A 20,664-nucleotide genomic window follows, 5' to 3' on the forward strand; every position below is an offset into this window, starting at 1 on the left:
CTTCTTCTTCTTCTTCTTCTTCTTCTTCTTCTTCTTCTTCTTCTTCTTCTTCTTCTTCTCAAAAGAATAGTTGGCAACCACATTTCCACTCTTCTCCCATTGATGTGTCAACTCACAGCAATAAGGCTCCTGTCTCCATCCCTACAACTATTGTTCCCTGAAAACAAAACAATGACTTCTTTCCAAACTCCCAAATAGATTCTTCCCTTCACACCCCATTTTATATGGCCTCTCTAAGCACTCCCTTCTAGGAGTTCTCTTCTCTCTGGGCTTCTGAGACTCCAGCTTCTGATAGTCACCATGCCACTGTGAGGAGAAGTCTCTTCCCAGTCTCCTGCTGACTCTTCCCCTGCCTGGTGCTTCCTAATACTTTAACTTTGGCCTTATTCTCTTCTCAGACCACATCCCCTCCCTGGGCCACCTCTTCACTCTCATGGCTTCATCATCCACCTCAGAGCTGGTGGCTCTGCAAACTCTATCTTCAGTCCAGGCATCACCACTGAGCCTGGGAGTCAGAGATCCAATTGTTTTCTGCATCTATCTGGTGCTCCCCAAACCTGCCCCTCCTCCAGGCCTCCACTTCTCAGTAAATGTCACCACTATCTTCCTAGTTATTCAGCCAGAAATTCTGGAGACATCCTTGTCTTCTTTCTCTCCCTCACTTCCCATAATCAAATTACTAAACTGTATTGCTTTTACAACACAGTTCAATAATCTCTTTTTATAACTGACCCCTCCTTTCTATCCTTAGTGACACTGCCTGGCTAAGAAACAGTATCACTTGTGTGTGTGTCTGTGTGTGTGTGTGTGTGCATGTGCGTACGCGTGTGCACGTGTGTGTATGTGTGTGTGCACATGTGCGTGCGCATGTGTGTTTTCTTTGAAAGCCAGACTTGGAATTATCATCACTGCGCATGAGGACCATGAAGCTGGAACCCCTTTGGTAATGCTGCTCTGGGACCCTCTGTTCTGGGTCAAGGTCTGCCATAGAACAAGAATCATAAGCTTGGTCTAGGGGACCCAGACAGGTCACCCTTAGCAGTAAAGCTGGGGAGATATGTAGGCAGGGGAGGTGTAGGGACAGAAGTGAACTGGAAACACAAGCCCTGTCTGAAGGCAGTGACACTACTCTGCTCAATCCACTGTAATGTGGAAGTGCAGAACTAATGTTGACAAATACTTCAATTTTCCCCCCATAAGCTAGAAATTCAGATTTTTTTTTAATGTTTATTTATTTTTGACACAGAGAGAGACACAGCATGAGCAGGGAAGGGGCAGAGAGAGAGGGAGACACAGAATGTGAAGCAGGCTCCAGGCTCTGAGCCATTAGCCCAGAGCCCGACGCGGGGCTCGAACTCACGAACTGTGAGATCATGACCTGAGCCGAAGTCGGACGCTTAACCGACTGAGCCACCCAGGCGCCCCTAGAAATTCAGATTTTTATCTAAAATCGTCCCTGTTCAACATTGGAAACAAATTCAAAATATTTTTTAAAACATCACACAAACAGAGCATCTCTGCAGGACTGATACAACTTGCTTGTGAGTTCCACCCCAAAAGGGTTTCTGTCTGGGGAGGGCACGGTAGAAACGGGGTCTGGGGAGCAGGTTTCTGGCAGTGATTGTGCCCAGTCCCAACCCCAAGGGAGAGGGCAAAGGGGGGCTAGCTGCAAGCCCAGGGGGGAGACACACGAGCCCACACTAGGGGGATGGGAGCCAAGAGAGCATGCGGTGAGCATCCCCCACATCATAAATCAACCGAACGAGACACAGCCAGAGATCAGGTCTCGGTGGCACCACTGTGCAAAGGGGTCCAGTTCAGTCTGAGTGCCTGCCTCCATCGCAAAGTCCACTCACCTACGGACATTTGCCTGCACTCCTCAGCCCCAACCCATCCTCTTGAGGGGCCTGTGGGACCTCGGCATGGTCCATATGGCACCAACGAGGAAGTCTGCCCGCTAGTCCCCTAGCTGCCATAGTCTCACTCCATTACCTTGTGCAAATGGCAGGCACACAGAGGCTGTTTCTCCATCTGGGTGCCCAAAGGAAAGCCTTCTGGACACCCTGACCTTCCTCTCGGACACGGTGAAAGGAGCAATAAGGAAACATTTGCAAAGCCCCGAGACCCACCTGTTGGCAGACGAAGGAGAGTTGCTATATAAATTATTAAAGAGACCGACCTGAGCCAAAGGGAGTCGGGGAAACTTCATTATTATGCGTGGTGCATGGCTGTCTTTTGAATATTCTGCTTCCTTGGTTTCCAATTTCCTTTTCTTAGTGAATCTTTCTCCCTCATAAATCTTTGCATCGCAGTGTTCTGTTCTTTCTTCTTTTGTGTTCTGAACTGGGAGTTCTCGCAACCCCTCCATGGTTAATCCACTCCTCCAAACGTTGCAGGCTCCGAGCGGCAGTGTGCATGGTTATTGCTCTTGAAGGCAGGTGACACCCTTCTGCCTCCACTCTCTGTAGGGCCTGCTGCCCTGAAGGACAGGTTCTGGAGGGAAGGCAGGGGAGGGGGCGTTAAGGAAAGCCAGGCAGGCAGGGAATGCTCCCACCACTCTCTCCTCCTCTCCTAGCTGGCCAAGGAAACACTCCCCAACCATTCTCTAGAACAAACAAAGCGAGCACCAGGGCCTTTTTGTGAATCTGACAGCCAGTGATCACAGAAGGAAGACTTCCAATGCCCCCAGGGATGGCACCTGGCCCAGAATTAGCATCAAGTGCCCTCTAGTGGGGATCAGAGGCACCCTTTCTAAGAGGCAAATGCTCGTGTCCTGTCCAAATCGGACATCAGCATTAGTGGTAGCATACGATGGGGAGGAAATCACAATTGGTATCTTCATCACTAAAAACCAGAGAGAAAGGCTTCCTTTGGTATCAAGAGGAATCTGACATATGAGCAAATGTGTGCCACTCTAATTAGGCCCCATTTCTCTGGCAGAGACCGTACATACACAAGTGAGGGACCAGCAGTGATCTCGGGGTGGCACGTGAGCGTGTGGTAGGCACACAGGCATGAACATGTTTCCCCTTTGCCCTCGTGTTTGAAACGTGTTGAGGCAGACACAGCTGTTTAAACCGGCATCCCTGTTAATCTCTGTGTTCCCAGTGCCTAATGGTTACGTGACTGAACTGAATTTAAATTGCTGTAAGCTTGTTAATTGCAAAGGAACAGAAAAACTTCAGGGGGATGGTGGTTGGGAGCTGCATTTCTACAACTCTGCCTGCTGATACACACCCCCCACTCTGCATAGCTCCTGCCAGATAGTCAAAAGAACGGGGTTGGTGTTGGGCTTAACTGTTTATGCCTGGAGGGTCACATGGTATAATGAAAAATCTTGGGTTCTGGACTCAGATGTGACTTCAGTTCAATGGGAGTTACTCCACTTACTAATTGTGGGAACTGTACAAGTTTGTAAAGCTTTCTGCCCATCAGTGCCTTCATCTTTAAAATGAAAATACTGGGGCGCCTGGGTGGCTCAGTCAGTTGGGCGTCCGACTTCAACCAGGTCACGATCTCGCAGTCCGGGAGTTCGAGCCCCGCGTCAGGCTCTGGGCGGATGGCTCAGAGCCTGGAGCCTGTTTCCGATTCTGTGTCTCCCTCTCTCTGACCCTCCCCCGTTCATGCTCTGTCTCTCTCTGTCTCAAAAATAAATAAACGTTAAAAAAAAATTAAAAAAATAAAAATAAAACGAAAATACTAAGACCTGTTTCAGAATCTATATATTTTATTTAGCCTAATGCAAACTATTCAAACCATGTATAGACACGTATTTAATGACATGGAAACTTTATGACATATTAAGTAAAAAAAGAGAAGGTTATGGAACAGGTGTAGAACACCTACAGGTATAGAATATTCTACAGGTGTAGAATATCACCGTTTGTAAAGTGAAATAACACTACTGTCTGGGTGTCCCCAGGTTTTCTTGTGTTTTGGGCCCACTGCTACCACACACGCACAGCACCGTGACAGAAACGAGGGGACCCACTGGGTCCAGGGTGCCTGTCCACTGGTGTATTCTCTGCCTGGACAGTTCTTTTCAAGGCCACAGCTTCTGTGATTTGTCTCCAATCGCTCCCCAGGGGGGCATCTCTGCACATTTACCATCACACCTATTCCTTCTTCCCCACAAAAGCATCCCGAGAGTTAGCATTCCACGTCTAAGAATAAAGTACACTGGTAAGCTGATGAGAAGAGCTGCTTTGCACTTTTGGGTTTTATACACATTTGGGCAAAAGAGAACTAATCTAATTGAAGATTCAGGAGACTCTTCACTGTCACAAATGACTAACCAGTAATTATCTCATCTATGAAATGATAGGGAAAAGGCACTGAAAGGGGCACCCCAATGCCCTGTTGTACTCTGTTGGTAATAGTAAAAGCTGGTTCAAATCTTTGGAAAACTATCCGATAAGAGCCTTTAAAATGGCTCACCTTTAACCCAGTAATTCTGGGACTGGAGCCTAAGAAAATAATTTAGAACACATAAAAACTTTCATGCACGAGAACATGCATGGTAGCATTATTTATGCTGGTAAAAAACTAAAAAAAAAAAAAAAGAATAAACAACAATAATCATTCAAGGCATAAGTAAATAATGACCCACCCAAATGTTAGAATAGTTACCCAACGCTGTGAGAAATGGTTTCCAAAGATGGCGGACAACATTACGAGTGATTTTTTTTTTCTTTCTGTTGAAATATTTACTTCATTCTACAAGAAGTGAGGACTAGAACACTTTTTTACACACGTCACAAAAATAAACTCAAAATGGATAAAGGACCTGAATGTGAGACAGGAAACCATCAAAACCCTAGAGGAGGAAGCAGGAAAAAACCTCTCTGACCTCAGCCACAGCAATTTCTTACTTGACACATCTCCAAAGGCAAGGGAATTAAAAGCAAAAATGAACTATTGGGACCTCATGAAGATAAAAAGCTTCTGCACAGCAAAGGAAACAACCAACAAAACTAAAAGACAACCAATGGAATGGGAAAAGATATTTGCAAATGACAGATCAGACAAAGGGCTAGTATCCAAAATCTATAAAGAACTCACCAAACTCCACACCCCAAAAACAAATAATCCAGTGAAGAAATGGGCAGAAAGCATGAATAGACACTTCTCTAAAGAAAACATCCCGATGGCCAACAGGCACATGAAAAGATGCTCAACGTCACTCCTCATCAGGGAAATACAAATCAAAACCACACTGAGATATCACCTCATGCCAGTCAGAGTGGCCAAAATGAACAAATCAGGAGACTAGAGATGCTGGAGAGGATGTGGAGAAACGGGAACCCTCTTGCACTGTTGGTGGGAATGCAAACTGGTGCCGCCACTCTGGAAAACACTGTGGAGGTTCCTCAAAAAATTAAAAATAGATCTACCCTATGACCCAGCAATAGCACTGCTAGGAATTTACCCAAGGGATACAGGAGTGCTGATGCATAGGGGCACTTGTACCCCAATGTTTATAGCAGCACTTTCAACAATAGCCAAATTATGGAAAGAGCTTAAATGTCCATCAACTGGTGAATGGATAAAGAAATTGTGGTTTACAGACACAATGGAATACTATTTGGCAATGAGAAAGAATGAAATATGGCCTTTTGTAGCAACGTGAATGGAACTGGAGAGAGTTATGCTAAGTGAAGTAAGCCATACAGAGAAAGACGGATACCACATGTTTTCACTCTTATGTGGATCCTGAGAAACTTAACAGAAGACCACAGGGGAGGGGAAGGCAAAAAAAAAAAAAAAAAAAAAAATTTTAGAGAGGGAGGGAGACAAACCATAAGAGACTCTTAAAAACTGATAATAAACTGAGGGTTGATGGGGGGGGTGTGAGGGAGGGGAAAGCGGGTGATGGGCATTGAGCAGGGCACCTGTTGGGATGAGCACTGGGTGTTGTATGGAAACCAATTTGACAATAAATTTCATATTAAAAAAATTTTTTTTTAATCTGAAAATTTCAAAAAAAAATAAGTGAGGATAATTTTGAATTTGGAAAAAATAACTTTCATTATTTAAAAAAAACAAGAGTCTAGATTATATCATCATTAGGGTCACTGGTCACAGGTTGGGTTCTTCAGAAGCAGATGCCGAGCTGGATTTCAGGTAGAAGATGTTGGTCAAGGATCGATACTTGGGCAAGGAAGGGAGTGGAAGGAGAATGAATCAGAGGAGGCAGTAAAGACCTGAAGAGGCTTTACCACCCCACTAGAGCACTTTAGAGCAAGCACTGCCCACATGAGTGTCCCACATTGGGTCAAAATGGCCTGACCTTTCTCAGTCACCAAATGCAGGCTGCACGCAGAAAGGCACGACCTCAGGTGAAGAGTGGCCTCTGTAGCTGAGGCACAATCAGACGGATTTAACAGCTAGAGGCTCCTCTTGATTACACCCCTTGCAGTTGGGCAGTAAGTCTTTCCTGGAAGGGAGATCTAGGTGCCTTCCACAACCATGCCTTCCCTCCTCGATCCCGGTTCTTAGGCTCCCGCATCACATGCTTAGTTACTACACAAACAATAACAAAACAATCTTACATAGCACGTTTACCATGTTCTCACATATGGCACGCTTCCCTAATTCATAGGACAGAACCAAGAGGACTGTGAGGGATGTTTTTTAAAAGCACTGCACAGCTTTTTCATGACATTTGCTTTCCCCACTTCAGTAAGGCCATTTCATCTAAGATTGGTTCAAATTGTGAAACAGGGAACTTAAGCGCTTCCTCTTCTCAATGCAATTCTCTCCCCTGCTAGCAACTCTTTTCCTTGTTCCTGTCAGACAGCTGTTGCTCTAATATTGGCAAAAATCCCTGTGCTCATGGTAACATCTTACCCCAGTCCTCTCCTTCAGGTAGCTCCGTCTCTCTTTTCTACAACTGGCTAAGCCTGGAAAATGACCGACACACTTAACGCAAACAGGTTCCAATGACTAAGTACAATGCACTATTCTGCCAAACACAGTTGTGTTTCAAAAGTGGTGCCCACATGTAACAACAGAAGCATAGGCAACAAAAGAAAAAAATAAATTGGATTTCACCCAAATTCAAGACTTTCGTGTATCAAAGGACATTATCAATGGAGCGAAAAGATAACCCACAGAATAGGAGAAAATATTTGCAAATCATATATCTAATAAGGTACTGACATATATAAGGAACTCCCCAAAACAAACAAAAAAAAGCCAAACAAAACTCAAAAATGAACTTTTTGGGGCACCTGGGTGGCTCAGTCAGTTGAGAGTCCGACTTTGGCTTGGGTTGTGACCTCACGGTTCGTGAGTTCGAGCCCCTCACCAGGCTCTCTGCTGTCAGCCTGTCAGCGCAGAGCCCACTTGGGATTCTCTGTCCCCCTCTCTCTGCCCTCTCCCCTGCTTGCGCTCTCTCAAAAATAAATAAACATTTTTAAAAATGAACTTTTTGATTAGAGATTTCTCCCCAGAGTATACACAAATGGCTAATAAGCAACCGAAAAGATGCTCAGCATCACTAGTCATTGGGGGAAATGCAAACCAAAACCACGATGAAATACCACTTCATGCTCATTAGGATGGTTATTATAAATAAACAAAAACAAAATGAAAAACAGAAAATAAGCATTCGCAACGACGTGAAGGAATTGGATCACTTACGCATTGCTGGTGGGAATGTAAAATGATGTAGCTGCTGTGGAAAATATGGCAGTTCCTCAAAAAAGTTAAACATAGAGTTATCATAAGAGTCAGCAGTTCCACGTCTGGGGACCTACCCAAAAGAACTGAAAGGGACTTGAATGGACATTGGTGCACCCATATTTGTAGCAGCATCATTAACAATAGCCAAAACATGGAAATAACCCAAATGTTGGATGAAGTGGTGTGTACATACCATGGAATATTATTCGGCCTTAAAAAGGAAGGGAATTCTGATATGTGCTACAATGTGGATTAACCTTGAGGACATCACGCTAGGTGAAAAAGCCAGACACAAAAGGCTACATATTATACGATCCCATTGATATGAAATGTCTATAATTGGTTAATCCACAGAGGAAGTAGATTAGTGGTTGCCAGGGGCTGGGGGAACGGAGGAATGGAGAGTGACTGATAATGAGTCTGAAGTTCCCTTTGGGGGTAATGAATATGTTCAGGAATTAGACTGCAGGGATGGTTGTACAGCTTTACGAACATACTAAAAACCACTGAATTTTATACTTTAAAAGGGTGAATTTTATGATATGTAAATTATAGCTCAATTTTCAAATTTGTTCAGATAGTTCCAACTTCACAAAGACCTCCCTGAGCCTTCTGGTTAGGGTTAACCACTCCCTCTTGTGCACAACTTTAGATCACATCTTTATTGAGTCATGTCATTTTTTGTAATATCCCAGCCCCTGAGCTCCACCTAGACAGGACGCATCTTGTCTATGCCTGTATCTTCTACCCGGCACACTGCTTGAAACTCAGCACACAGTCAATAAACACGGGTTGAACTGAAGATATTACCTACTTTCCAAGACTTTATAATACACAGCAATATTGAGCAATCCATTTGTTGGATATGATGAATATTATCCACACATTATGTGTAAGACTTCAGTGATATAAAAATGAAAGATGCATGGCCTCTACCTTTGAGGAACTAAACATTTTTGGTGGAAATAAGCATACTTAAATACAGGCATACCTCAATTTATTGCGCTTCACAGATACTGTGGTTTTTTTTTTTTTTTCTTTTATAAATTAAAGGTTTGTGGCAATCCTGCATCAAACAAGTCTGTCGGTGTCATTTTCCCAACAGCATTTGCTTTGTTTCTCTGCATTACATTTTGGTAATCTTTGCAGTATTTTACACTTTTTCATTATTGTTATATTTGTTGGCCGGCGATCTTTGATGTTACTACTGTAATTGTTCTGGGGCACCATTGGCAAACTTAATCTATAAATGTTGTGTGTGTTCTGAATGCTCCAGCCACCGAGCATTCTCATGTCTTTGTCCCTCTTCTCAGTCCTCATTATTCCCTGAGGCACAATACTATTAGGCCAATTAATAACCCTACAATGGTCTGTAAGTATTCAAGGGAAAGGAAGAATCACGTCTCTCACTTTAAATCAAAAGCTAGGGGCGCCTGGGTGGCGCAGTCGGTTAAGCGTCCGACTTCAGCCAGGTCACGATCTCGCGGTCCGTGAGTTCGAGCCCCGCGTCGGGCTCTGGGCTGATGGCTCGGAGCCTGGAGCCTGTTTCCGATTCTGTGTCTCCCTCTCTCTCTGCCCCTCCCCCGTTCATGCTCTGTCTCTGTCTGTCCCATAAATAAATAAAAACGTTGAAAAAAAAATTTAAATCAAAAGCTAGAATGATTAAGCTTCATGAAGAAGGCGTGTTGAAAGCCAGAGCCTGAGCCTGAGCCAGAGCAAGGCCCTCATTCTCTTCAATTCTATGAAGGCCGAGCAAGGTGAGAAAGTTGAAGAAGAGTTTGAAGCTAGGAGAGGTTGGTTCGTAAGGTTTAAGGACAGGAGCCATCTCTGTAACCTAAAAGTGCAGGAGGAAGCAGCAGGTGCTGATGCAGAAGCTGCAGGAAGGTATCCAGAAGATCCAGCTAAGACAATTAACAAAGGTGGCTACACTAAACAACAGGTTTTCAATGTAGACAAACAGCCTTATATTAGAAGAAGATGCCATTTAGGACTTTGATGACTACAGCAGGAGAAGGCACTGCCTGACTTCAAAGCCTCAAAGGACGGGCTGACTCTCTTGTTAGAGGTTTTTTTTTTTTTTTTTTTAAATTTTTTTTTTTTCCAACGTTTATTTATTTTTGGGACAGAGAGAGACAGAGCATGAATAGGGGAGGGGCAGAGAGAGAGGGAGACACAGAATCGGAAACAGGCTCCAGGCTCCGAGCCATCAGCCCAGAGCCCGACGCGGGGCTCGAACTCACGGACTGCGAGATCGTGACCTGGCTGAAGTCGGACGCTTAACCGACTGCGCCACCCAGGCGCCCCACCTCTTGTTAGAGGTTAATACAGCTGGTGACTCGAAGTTGAAGCCGATGCTCAGTTACCATTATGAAAATCTTAGGGCCCTTAAGAACTATGGTAAATCTACTCTGCTTATGCTCTAAACGGAAATGGAAAAACAAAGCCTGGATGACCGCACATCTGTTTACAACATGATTTACTGAATATTTTAGGCCCACTGTTGAGACCTGCTGCTCAGAAAAAAAAAAAGATTCCTCTGAAAATATTATTGCTCATTGACAATGCACCTGGGTGCCCAAGAGCTTCAATGGAGATGTACAACAAGATTCATGTTGCTTTCATGTCTGCTAACACAACATCCCTTCCACAGCTCATGGGTCAAGGGGTCATTTCAACTTTTGAGTCTATTTAAGAAATACATTTCATAAGGCTGTAGCTGCCATAGATAGTGATTCCTCTGATGGAGCTGGCCAAAGTAAATGGAAAACCTGGAAAGGATTTGCCATCGTAATACCATTAAGAACATACATGACTCATGGTAAGAGGTCAAAATGTCAGCATTAACAGGAGTTTAGAAGAAGTTGAATCCACCTCTCCTGGACGACTTTGAGTGGTTCCAGACTTCAGTGGAGACAGTAACCGCAGATGTGGTAGAAATAGCAAGAGAATTAGAAGTGGAGCCTGAAGACGGGACTGAGTGGCTGCCATCTCATGATCGAACTTGAATAGAGGAGGAGCGGCTCCTGATGGATGAACAAAGACAGCGGTTTCCTGAGATGGAATCTACTCCTGGTGAAGACGCTGTGAAGCTTGTTGAAATGACAACAAAGGATTCAGGACATTACCTAATATTACATACACTCAGTAAAGCAGCGGCAGGGTTTGAGAGGATGGGTTCCATTCTGAGAGAAGTCCTACTATGGGTAAAGTGCTATTAAACTTTATTTTTAAAGTTCAGGTATTTATTTTGAGAGAGAGAGAGAGAGAGAGAGAGAGAGAGCGCACATGCACGGTGGGGTGTGGGGGGAGAGGGAGAGAGAAAATCCCAAGCAGGCTCCACGCTGTCAGTGCAGAGCCTGAGGTGGGGCTCGATCTCACAAACCATGAGATCATGACCTGAGCTGAGGTCAAGAGTCGGACACTTAATCAACTGAGCCACCCAGCCTCCCCTAAAATGCTCTTAAACAGCACATGCTACAGGGAAATTGTTTGTGAAAGGAAGAGCCAATTGACATAGAAACTTCACTGCTGTCTTAGCGTAAGAAATTGTGCAACGACCCAACCTTCGGCAACCACCATCCTGCACCCCTGATGGGTCAGCAGCCAATTGACCACATTGAGGCAGGACCCTCTACCAGCAAAAAGGATTATGACTTGCCGAAAGCACAGTTGGTGGTTAGCATTTTTTAGTGATAAAGTGTTTTTTAATTAAGGTATATGCACTTTTAAGATATAACACTACCGCACGCTTAATATACCACAGCACAATGGCAACGTCACTTTCGTACGCACTAGGAAACCAAAAAATTCATTTGGCTCGCTATTTTGCAGGGAGGTCTGGCACTGAGCTCACAATGTCTCCGAAGTATACCTCGGCACAAGGTAGAAAATAAGCGCCACGTGAATGGCATGACAATCCATAGCTAGCAGTTCAGTGAAGTAAAAAAATGACTACCTTGGGGGTGATGAAGAAGATTTTGTTGACGTAGAGGCATGAAAGTGAACTTTAGGGTTGTAACAAGATGAGAAAATGAAAGCTTCCGCTGAGGCACATTCCAGAGCTGTGTGTTGGACCAAACTGCAAACACTTTCAAAGTAGGTGGTAAAAAGTGGGGGAAGAGAGGCAGGTAGCTCTTAAATTGTCACCTACATTGATGGCATAAAGGGACGTTGAACTGGAGAGAGGAAGCATTTTGAACAAAGCATTTCTTTGGAGAGAGAACTACTGAGTGTGAAGAATTCTACCCTCCTCCCCAAGGGTGAAGGAGGAGAGAGAGGGAGATATGCTCCTTACCTCAAATTACAGCGCAGGACTTTGAGGGAGCCACCTGCAGAGCTTAATGTGTGTCTCTGGCAGTTTGAGGCACACAGGACTGCCACCTGGCATGTACTTGAGACATGTAAATCTAGAGGGCTGAGGTGTGGGGAAGCAGTCACACTCCCAGAGGCCACCTGGGGAAACAGTGCTTCCTTCCAAGGGACCAGAGGAGGTCCCCGAGGGAAAGGGAGTCAGTCTGCTCAAAATGACCTCCCGCAGGGGTGGGGGCCTTAGCAGAAGCAAGCTGGATGGGGGACTGCTGTGCCATACCTCAGGGTGAAGTGTGGGGAAAGGGAAGGTCTCTGGGGAACCCACGAAAAAGTCCCTAAAAGAGCAATCAACTTTAACCAGCTGCAAGGTTCAGACAGCACCGGTTCGATCATTTCCACAGTACGTACTTATCAACAAGGGTTGTGCTAATTTCCCTTCCTAATTCCTCTTTACTAATGTCCCTCCCCAAACTCCAGACCCTGAAGGGGTCAGAGATAGGTTGATACAATGGAAGAAGAGAAGAAGGAACATTCGAGGAGGAAAGAGAAGCCAAGAATGCTTCTCTTCCTCACCTTCAAATGTCAAACTTCTAGCCTACGGTCAGCCCAAGCGTGAGGAGGGGAGAAACTTCGAGGTTCAAGTTCTAATTCTCCTCTTGGACTGCCATTTTAATTCCTGATTGGCACTTTATTTTGTGACTTAAAAAGTGACTGAGTGCTTTTATTACCTCTGAGGGACAACCTTTGTCTCCTCTAAGGGCAAGGAAGAGACAGCCCCTTGGTGAGATGTAAAGAGACAGTGGGGGGTCAAAAATGAATTTGCCTTAAGATTCCATTCTACCAGTTGTGCTTGTTCAATGGAAGCATTACAGGCAGAGAAACAGGAAAAGGAGCCCCCAGCAAAATTATGGAGGTAGCCAGATCCAAGTTTTATTTGGCAAAGGAGACATAGATAAATACATCTATCCCAGGAGTAGGGACAGCGTGAGGGAGGCTGTAAATATGGACAGGGAGCTGACTGGAAGGGCCTCCAGTGCCAAGCTAAAGAGTCACTTAAATACTAAAGTAAAATGTCAGTGTATTTGGTATTTATTTCACATAATGTATTTTAAGTACTTGAGATCAGTAAAACAAAGTATTTAATACATTACAAATACAAAAATTGATACTCGTAAGTAAAATGTAAATATACTGAATATATATTAAATATGCTCTAATATAAAGATAAAATGTTGCTTAAGCACTACATAAAGTTTAATTGAGAGTTAAAAATGAATTGAAATCGACAACAACAAAATGAAAAAAAATTATGATCTTTTTAAAAAAGTGATCTTAGGGGCACCTGGGTGGCGCAGTCGGTTAAGTGTCCGACTTCAGCCAGGTCACGATCTCGCGGTCCGTGAGTTCGAGCCCCGCATCGGGCTCTGGGCTGATGGCTCAGAGCCTGGAGCCTGTTTCCGATTCTGTGTCTCCCTCTCTCTCTGCCCCTCCCCTGTTCGTGCTCTGTCTCTTTCTGTCCCAAAAATAAATAAAACGTTGAAAAAAAAATTAAAAAAATAAAAATAAAAAAAATAAAAATAAAAAAGTGATCTTGGTCTTTCAATGATGTCATCATTGAGTTATGAAAAACTTTCCAGTTGCTGAAAGTTTCTTTCTGAATCTACACTGGTTAAGGGAATAATAAGGAGATAATTGTAAGCTGTTCTCAAATATTTTTCTCTAGCCTATGATCTTCAAACAATCCTATCTCTTGGGAGATAACTTTGAGGAAATTTGGAGGGGGGCAATGTTTTGTTTCTCTGCAGAAACAACAATTTTTTTATTAAAAATTTTTTTAATGTTTATTTATTTTTGAGAGAGAAAGAGAGAGACAGAGAGACAGAGCATGAGCATGGGAGGGGCAGAGAGAGAGAGACACAGAATCTGAAGCAGGCTCCAGGCTCTGTCAGCACAGAGCCTGATGTGGGGCTTGAACCCTCGAACCCTGAGATCATGATCTGAGCCAAAGTCGGGCACTCAACCAACTGAGCCACCCGGGCACCCCTAACAATTTTTTTATTGGTTACAAGCTACAAGCCATATATATATATATATATATATATATATATATATATATATATATATATGTGTATATATGCGTGTGTGTGTGTATCTTCCAAAAAAGTATTTCTCATTTGTTTTCATCTTCCTATTTTATCTTACCTAAGTAGAGATGTTAATGCAGATACCATATTAATGCCAATAGTGTCTGTTCATATTCCATTTGCTGGAAAGTCTTTGTAATAGATAAGAATCATTTCTGCATTAGAAGCTTTCCTTTGGTGGTTGCTATTTTCTTCTTTTGCTTGAAGTTTATGGAAGTATAGAAGACAGCTTTCTCAACAAGCTCACCTATAGTCAAAGTCTTTAAAAATATTTTTTTTTACATTTATTTGTTTTTGAGAAACAGAATGAGACAAAGCGTGAGCAGGGGAGGGGCAGAGAGAGATGGAGACACAGAATCTGAAGCAGGCTCCAGGCTCTGAGCAAGCGGTCAGCACCGAGCCTGATGCGGGGCTCGAACCCACAAACTATGAGATCATGACCTGAGCCAAAGTCGGACGCTCAACCGACTGAGCCACCCAGGTGCCCCATCTATATAGTCCAAGTCTTAATGAAGCATGTCTGTGGTATGTCAAGACATAAATAATTGAGATTTTTTTTTAAACTCCTAAATTAACAGTATGACACCAATAGAAATACCAGTATTCCGGGTATAAAGCAGCACGGAATACCAGACTGGTGGGCCACTGAACACTGATACCAAGAATCATCCTGTGGGCAAAGGGGAGCCAATACAAGTGTTTACACAAGGAAATGACGGAGGTACAGAGGCAGAGGTAGACATACCTAATTGGAGTTCTAAGAGCTGCAGGAGAGGATTAAGCCCACGTCCCTCTGCTGAAAGGTGAGCAACTTCGCCGTGAGCCCGACAAGGCGCACAGGGGGTTGATTAATAACAGGACGAAAGACGGGAGAAAGGTGTGGAAGACATCTGCTGTGTCCCCTCACCATCCATTGTCCCTTTGCTGCTGAGAACAGTTCTCTGAGTCTCCTTTGAAGAGCTGCTTTCACCCCTCTGCTCGTTTGCTTTGGGTGGGTTTCACTTACTTCCCCATCAACTCCAGGGATGGTCAGAAATGATTTGTTCAGAAATTAAGCATGTGTCCCGAATCTGGCAAGTGATTCTGAGGCCCAGGATCTCTGTTTGCATGAAGGGAAAAAAAGCTCATTGTTTCCAGCTAAGCTGAATGGGGAAGAGCGACGGCCACGGTGCAAACCAGGGGCAGCCTAGCAGTCGCCAGACAGTTTGAAGTTACACAGTTTGAGGCTAAAAGCAACAGAGAGAGAGAAAGGAAGCTGGAGGCCGCAAAAGAAGCCAGAAACCATCTGTATGTCCTCTTTGGAAAAACATCCATTCAGGGCTTCTGCCCATTTCTTTTCATTAGAAACCAATGTTATCAGTGCTTCTAGCCAGCTAAGCCTGAGGCAGTTCTGAAGTTTTCCATTAACGTGGGCTAATCAACTCCTCTCTTTTCTTTCCTCCTGTTAACCCAGCTTGAATCAAGTTTTCTGCCACTTGTGACCCAACAAGTGCTAAATGATATTCAAGAAAATAATCGAGGAAGCCATCAATCACTGAGGTGATAACAGGAAGAGAGAGACTTCCTGGTGAGAAGTTCTGAAGGAAAACCAACGTTTTAATCTCACATGTTGGAGGGATACCACACACGCGATATAGCACACAAATTACTAACCCCTTCCCCAGCATAAGTTTAGCAGTATCTATCTGGGGCTCATATTATAGGTCCAGATGTTACACGGGCAGGGGCTCTAATTCAAACTACCCAGCAATCCAATTAGAATTATGTACTTATGTTATATCTTTATAATTAATATGATAATACATAAGTAACATTATTATTTTTATTCTTATTACTATTGATGGGTTTTCTCTTTTCCAAACTTTTTGGGGAAAAGAGAAAACCCATCACTGGGGGAAATAATTTGTTGGAGGTGAAACTATCAGCCTTACCTGCCTCAATGTGTGTCTTTACCTCCTTCTTCCCTATCTTGCTGAAGAGGTGACCCTTAATGAAAGACATAACCCTCCTGTGGATGGCTGATCTTAATTGGAGAGGTGGGACTTCTCCTGTCCAAGGTGGATCCTTCCTCCTTTCTTTATCATACCTTCTCCCACCTCCTTAAGGGCTTTGTCCTATCAATGATTCCTTTTTGTCTTGCTTCCTCTCTACTGGCAATTTTCTCCCATTTTTATAAAAAATCCCCCTGTACTAAAATAACTATCAGTAGTGCTGAAAGTGTGATCTGAAGAGCTCCTATATCAGAATCACCTGGGGGTACTTGTCTAAAACTAAAATTACTAAAATTGCAGAGTCCTGGACCCCACCCTGATCTGTAAGACTCAATGGTGCCCTGGAACCTGCACTTGGACAAACCCTCCAGGTGATTCCAATGCACCAGGCAATGGTGCACTACCCTCACTTGTGTGTACTGTGAATATTTCACTTTCCCATGATCCTCAAATCTTCAAAAGCATCAAGCCTGGCTCCCTTCCCATACACATACTGATTTTGCAGAAAAAAGAAACCATTAAAGGAAAAAAAAAAAAACTCTAAAATCCCCATTATAAAAATGTAACTCCATTCATGGGGTGCCTGAGTGGTTCAGTCAGTTAAGCGTCTGACTTTGGCTCAGGTCATGATCTCATGGTTCGTGAGTTCCAGCCCCGTGTTGGGCTCTGTGCTGACAGCGCGGAGCCTAGAGCTACGAGCTCTGTGTCTCTCTCTCTCTCTCTGTTTGCCCCTCCCCTGCTCAGGCTCTGTCTCTCTTTCTCTCTCAAAAATAAATAAACATTAAAAAAAAAAGAAAAAAAAAGAAACGTAACTCCATTCACACACACCTACCCTTTCTACTTTTCCTCCTGTCAACATGGAAAATATGTACTTTCTCCTTCTGAGGCTAATTATGACATCCGAGTTCATTTGTCCCCTTTTCCTACCCTCCTGAGCGCTCCACTCGATCTTCTATCCTGTCTCATATTTTTAACCTCTCCGTATCCACAGCCTTCTTTTTATCAACATTTAAACATATGTACAATTGACCCTCAGACAACACGGGGTTAGAAGTGCTGACCTCTCCCTCCCGGCGCCCGGAGTCAAAAGTCCACCTATAACTTTTGGCTCCCCAAACACTTAACCACTAACAGCCTACTGTCGACCAGGAGTGTTACTGGTAACACAAGCAGTCAGTTAACATGCAGTTTGTACGTTATGTGTATTAGGTACCGTAGGCTTACAATCAAGCAAACTAGTAAAAAGAAAATGTTATTAAGAAAAACATATAGGAGAGGGGCGCCTGGGTGGCTCAGTTGGTTAAGCAGGCGACTTCAGCTCAGGTCATGATCTCACAGTTCGTGAGTTGGAGCCCCATATGGGGCTCTCTGCTGTAAGCTCTGAGCCCACTTGGGATCCTTTGTCTCCCTCTCTCTCTGCCCCTCCCCCACATGCATGCACTTTTGTCTCTCTCCAAATAAATAAATAAACATTAAAAAAATCATAAGGGAGAGAAAACACACTTACAGTATGTACTGTAATTACTGAAAAAACATCCATGTGTAAGCGTACACGCCCTGCTCACACCTGTGTTGTTCAAGGGTCAACTGTGCAAACATCTCCCATCTTCAAGACGATTCTCCCTTAACTTCATGAACCAAACACCTCCAGCGACTGTACTCATTCACCTCCTCTTGTCGGCTAAACTTCTTCAAGATGTCTACACTTACTGCCCACTTGCTGCCCACTTCTGTTTAATTCCCACCCTGCTATTTTCCTGCAACTTCTCTCACTAAAATGACCCCAAATTCCTTTGTCGTTAAATCCAGTGGACACTCAGTCTGCACGTTATCGGACCTTTCAGTTCTATTTGACACTGTCGTCCATTCCCTTCTTGGAACCTTGGCTTCCTTATCTCTGTGCTGCTCCTTCCCACTTTCCTTCTCAGGCTTCTCTCCCTCTGCCCTTCCCTTAAACGGCCGGCTCCTAGAGTCCTGTCCTAGCCCCCTTTTTTTTGCTTGCCTCACTCTATCCACTCGCCCCATGAATCTTACCCAAGCCTATTGTTTCAGCTAATAACTAGGTGCAGAAGAACCTCATGTATACATTCCCATCTGAGCTCCAGACGCACACAACCAATTATCTAGAAGGCATTTCTACTTAGATGCCTCACGGGTACCTCACATCAGATATATTCAAAATTACCTTGGCAACTTCCGCTCAACCCCCTTCCAGGTAAAAAGGCATTCTCGTGGAGCTGCCCAAGTCAGGAATTTACCAGTGATCCTTGACTCCTTCCTCCCTCTCTCTCCCGTTAACTCCCTCCTAAATGTTTCACACTCGGAACAGCCTTTCCCCAATCTTGCTCCCTTCCCATCCAGGGTGATACCCTGGAAGAAAAGGCCACAGTTATACTGACCAAATATTTGCTGTAGTTAAGTTTAGAAGTAGGCTCCAAGTTTCCTGTCAACCCAGTAAAAATGAAGGAAAAGTAATCTTCATAGTTTGTAATCCTCGTTCTAAGGCTAACACGTTACTCTAAAAGAAATTTCTCAGGAGGAGATTTATATAGGGAGCAAAATGCGATGAAATGGACAATGTTCTCAACAGCATCCCTGTGATAGATCCTATAATTTCACTCGGCAAGTATTTTTGGAGTACTTACTATGAACCAGACTCTGTGCTCACCGTTGCACATAAAACAAGTGAATGTGGTTATTTCTTATCTAATCTCATGATGAAAACCAATTTGGGCATCATGTTAAATGCCACTGTCTGCACACAATTTGGTGGGTTTCCCAAGCCATCCCTGCCTGATGGTAAAACTGGGGTCACAACAACAGCAGTTCAGTTCGTCCACCTCCTCCCCTCTCCCCCCGGGGCCATCCCCAGACCCTAGGGCATGACTTCACGATGTCTAGCCTTTCCTTTAAACCGCAGCTCACTTAAAAAAAAAAAAAATTATAAACAAACAAACAAATGGCACTTACCAGCAGTACCAGCACCACCATGCATCACGTACTCAATATTTATAGGACTCCCCAAGAGTTGTCGCATATGTGCTGACAAACAGTGCTCTCAGCCACCACACAGAATCTGTCATTTTCCAACCTAACCTGCTCTGGCTTCCTGCGGAGATCCACTGCTAAGATATCCCCAGTGCAGTCACCCCAACCACACGTGTGTCCCGGCCAATGTGTGTGTCCCGCTGCTCTTGCTTATATAGGTCGAAGGTGCTGCTCCTGATGCTTGACAAACTTGTGCTGAGGCTGCCAGAGTGGAGGGTGTGGGCTAGGGTGGCCTGTCCATTGTGGCCGAAGGTACTGGTTCCCAGATGCCAACGTTACATCATCTTAAAGCTTACCCTGATGTACTGAAGCTGCCGAAGCTGTTCAAATTATCAGGGTCCTTCCGCACAAGAGTTGTACCATGTTTTGCCATGCTGTGGAGAACAGATATCTCTAACTACAGGGATTATAGTTTCCAAAGCAGTGTTGTCTGGCACTCCCGGGCCTATAGAAAAAACAGCTTTCAGTTTGTACTCACATCAGGATGCACAATAAGACTTTGAAGAGAGTCCAACCAGGCAGGGGTGAGGCCAGGGGGAAAACTGTGACAATGAGCCCGTTCCAAAATCACCCTTCCCCCATAGTAGCGTATTCATAACCTTGCAGCTTGCTCAACAAGCTTAGATCCAGGTCAGAAGTCATACTCCGTAAGTATGTTGTCTTCAGATTTGGCCCAGTTTGATCCAGGACTAAAAATCAGAAGGATTTAGGAACTGGTTAGATGGCCTATATTCAGAGTCTTCTCACACAGGTCTCTCCTCTCAACTTGACCTTTGCCTTCAGACACAGCTGGTTCCATTATGTTCTGTTGTCAAGATTTAGAACCCAGGCTTGAGGCAGTCCCATATGCAAGAGAAACCAGACCAACAGGTGCTTACAGGTCACACTGTCCTTTGTAAATTAAGGTGTTTAGTCACTGGGACACTCACAGGCAGGCCCTGGATTTTTCCACAAGAAATATGGATATAAGTGAGCTTAAAGTTCTACGTGTATGCGACAACTTGGGCCTCTTTGAATTCAGAAGGGGCCGTTTAATCTTTAATCTTGGTAAGTGAAGATTAAATATAAAACGCCTAGTGCCATCCTTCGCAAGAGGTGATCACTCAGTAAATTGGTGTCTGGACTCTTAGCCTCACAGACCCCAGCTTCCAGGACGGAAGGGTCCTACACGCCTTAGACACAAAATTACTCCCCTCTATCACCCAGTTCTACCCCAGTCTTCTCTTTTCCTACCTTATCGGCCAGGCAAAGTCGCGGATTCATTCCTACCAACTACATTGACCACCCAGTCCCGGAGACTTGGACCCTCAGCTGCTGGGGAGCGAGATGCAAAGTCTGGGGCAAGAAATTACCTCCCAGCAATGAGCCCGCCGCGCGCAGCCTTGTGGGAGTTGTAGTTCTCACAACCCAGAGCCTCCAAAGAGGCGTCACCGCGGGACTCGTTTTCCCGTGCTCCTCGGCGCGGATCCACTTGGGACTGGTCCCTG

At 44.4% G+C, this 20,664-nt stretch overlaps 1 long non-coding RNA gene across 3 annotated transcripts in view; it reads right to left on the reverse strand.

Moving 5' to 3' along the window:
* The window catches only part of LOC121021814 (uncharacterized), a 100,645-nt gene extending 79,982 nt beyond the window's left edge, over nt 1–20,663 (reverse strand). For all 3 annotated transcript variants that reach the window (XR_005786691.1, XR_005786692.1, XR_005786690.1), the window contains exon 1: nt 19,100–20,663. This is a non-coding gene — a long non-coding RNA (uncharacterized LOC121021814). The remainder of the gene's footprint in view (nt 1–19,099) is intronic.
* Nucleotide 20,664: the final 1 nt, after the last annotated feature.

This window comes from Herpailurus yagouaroundi, unplaced genomic scaffold, assembly GCF_014898765.1.
Source record: "Herpailurus yagouaroundi ecotype Mexico unplaced genomic scaffold, PumYag 322, whole genome shotgun sequence".
NCBI classification, from domain to species: domain Eukaryota; kingdom Metazoa; phylum Chordata; class Mammalia; order Carnivora; family Felidae; genus Herpailurus; species Herpailurus yagouaroundi.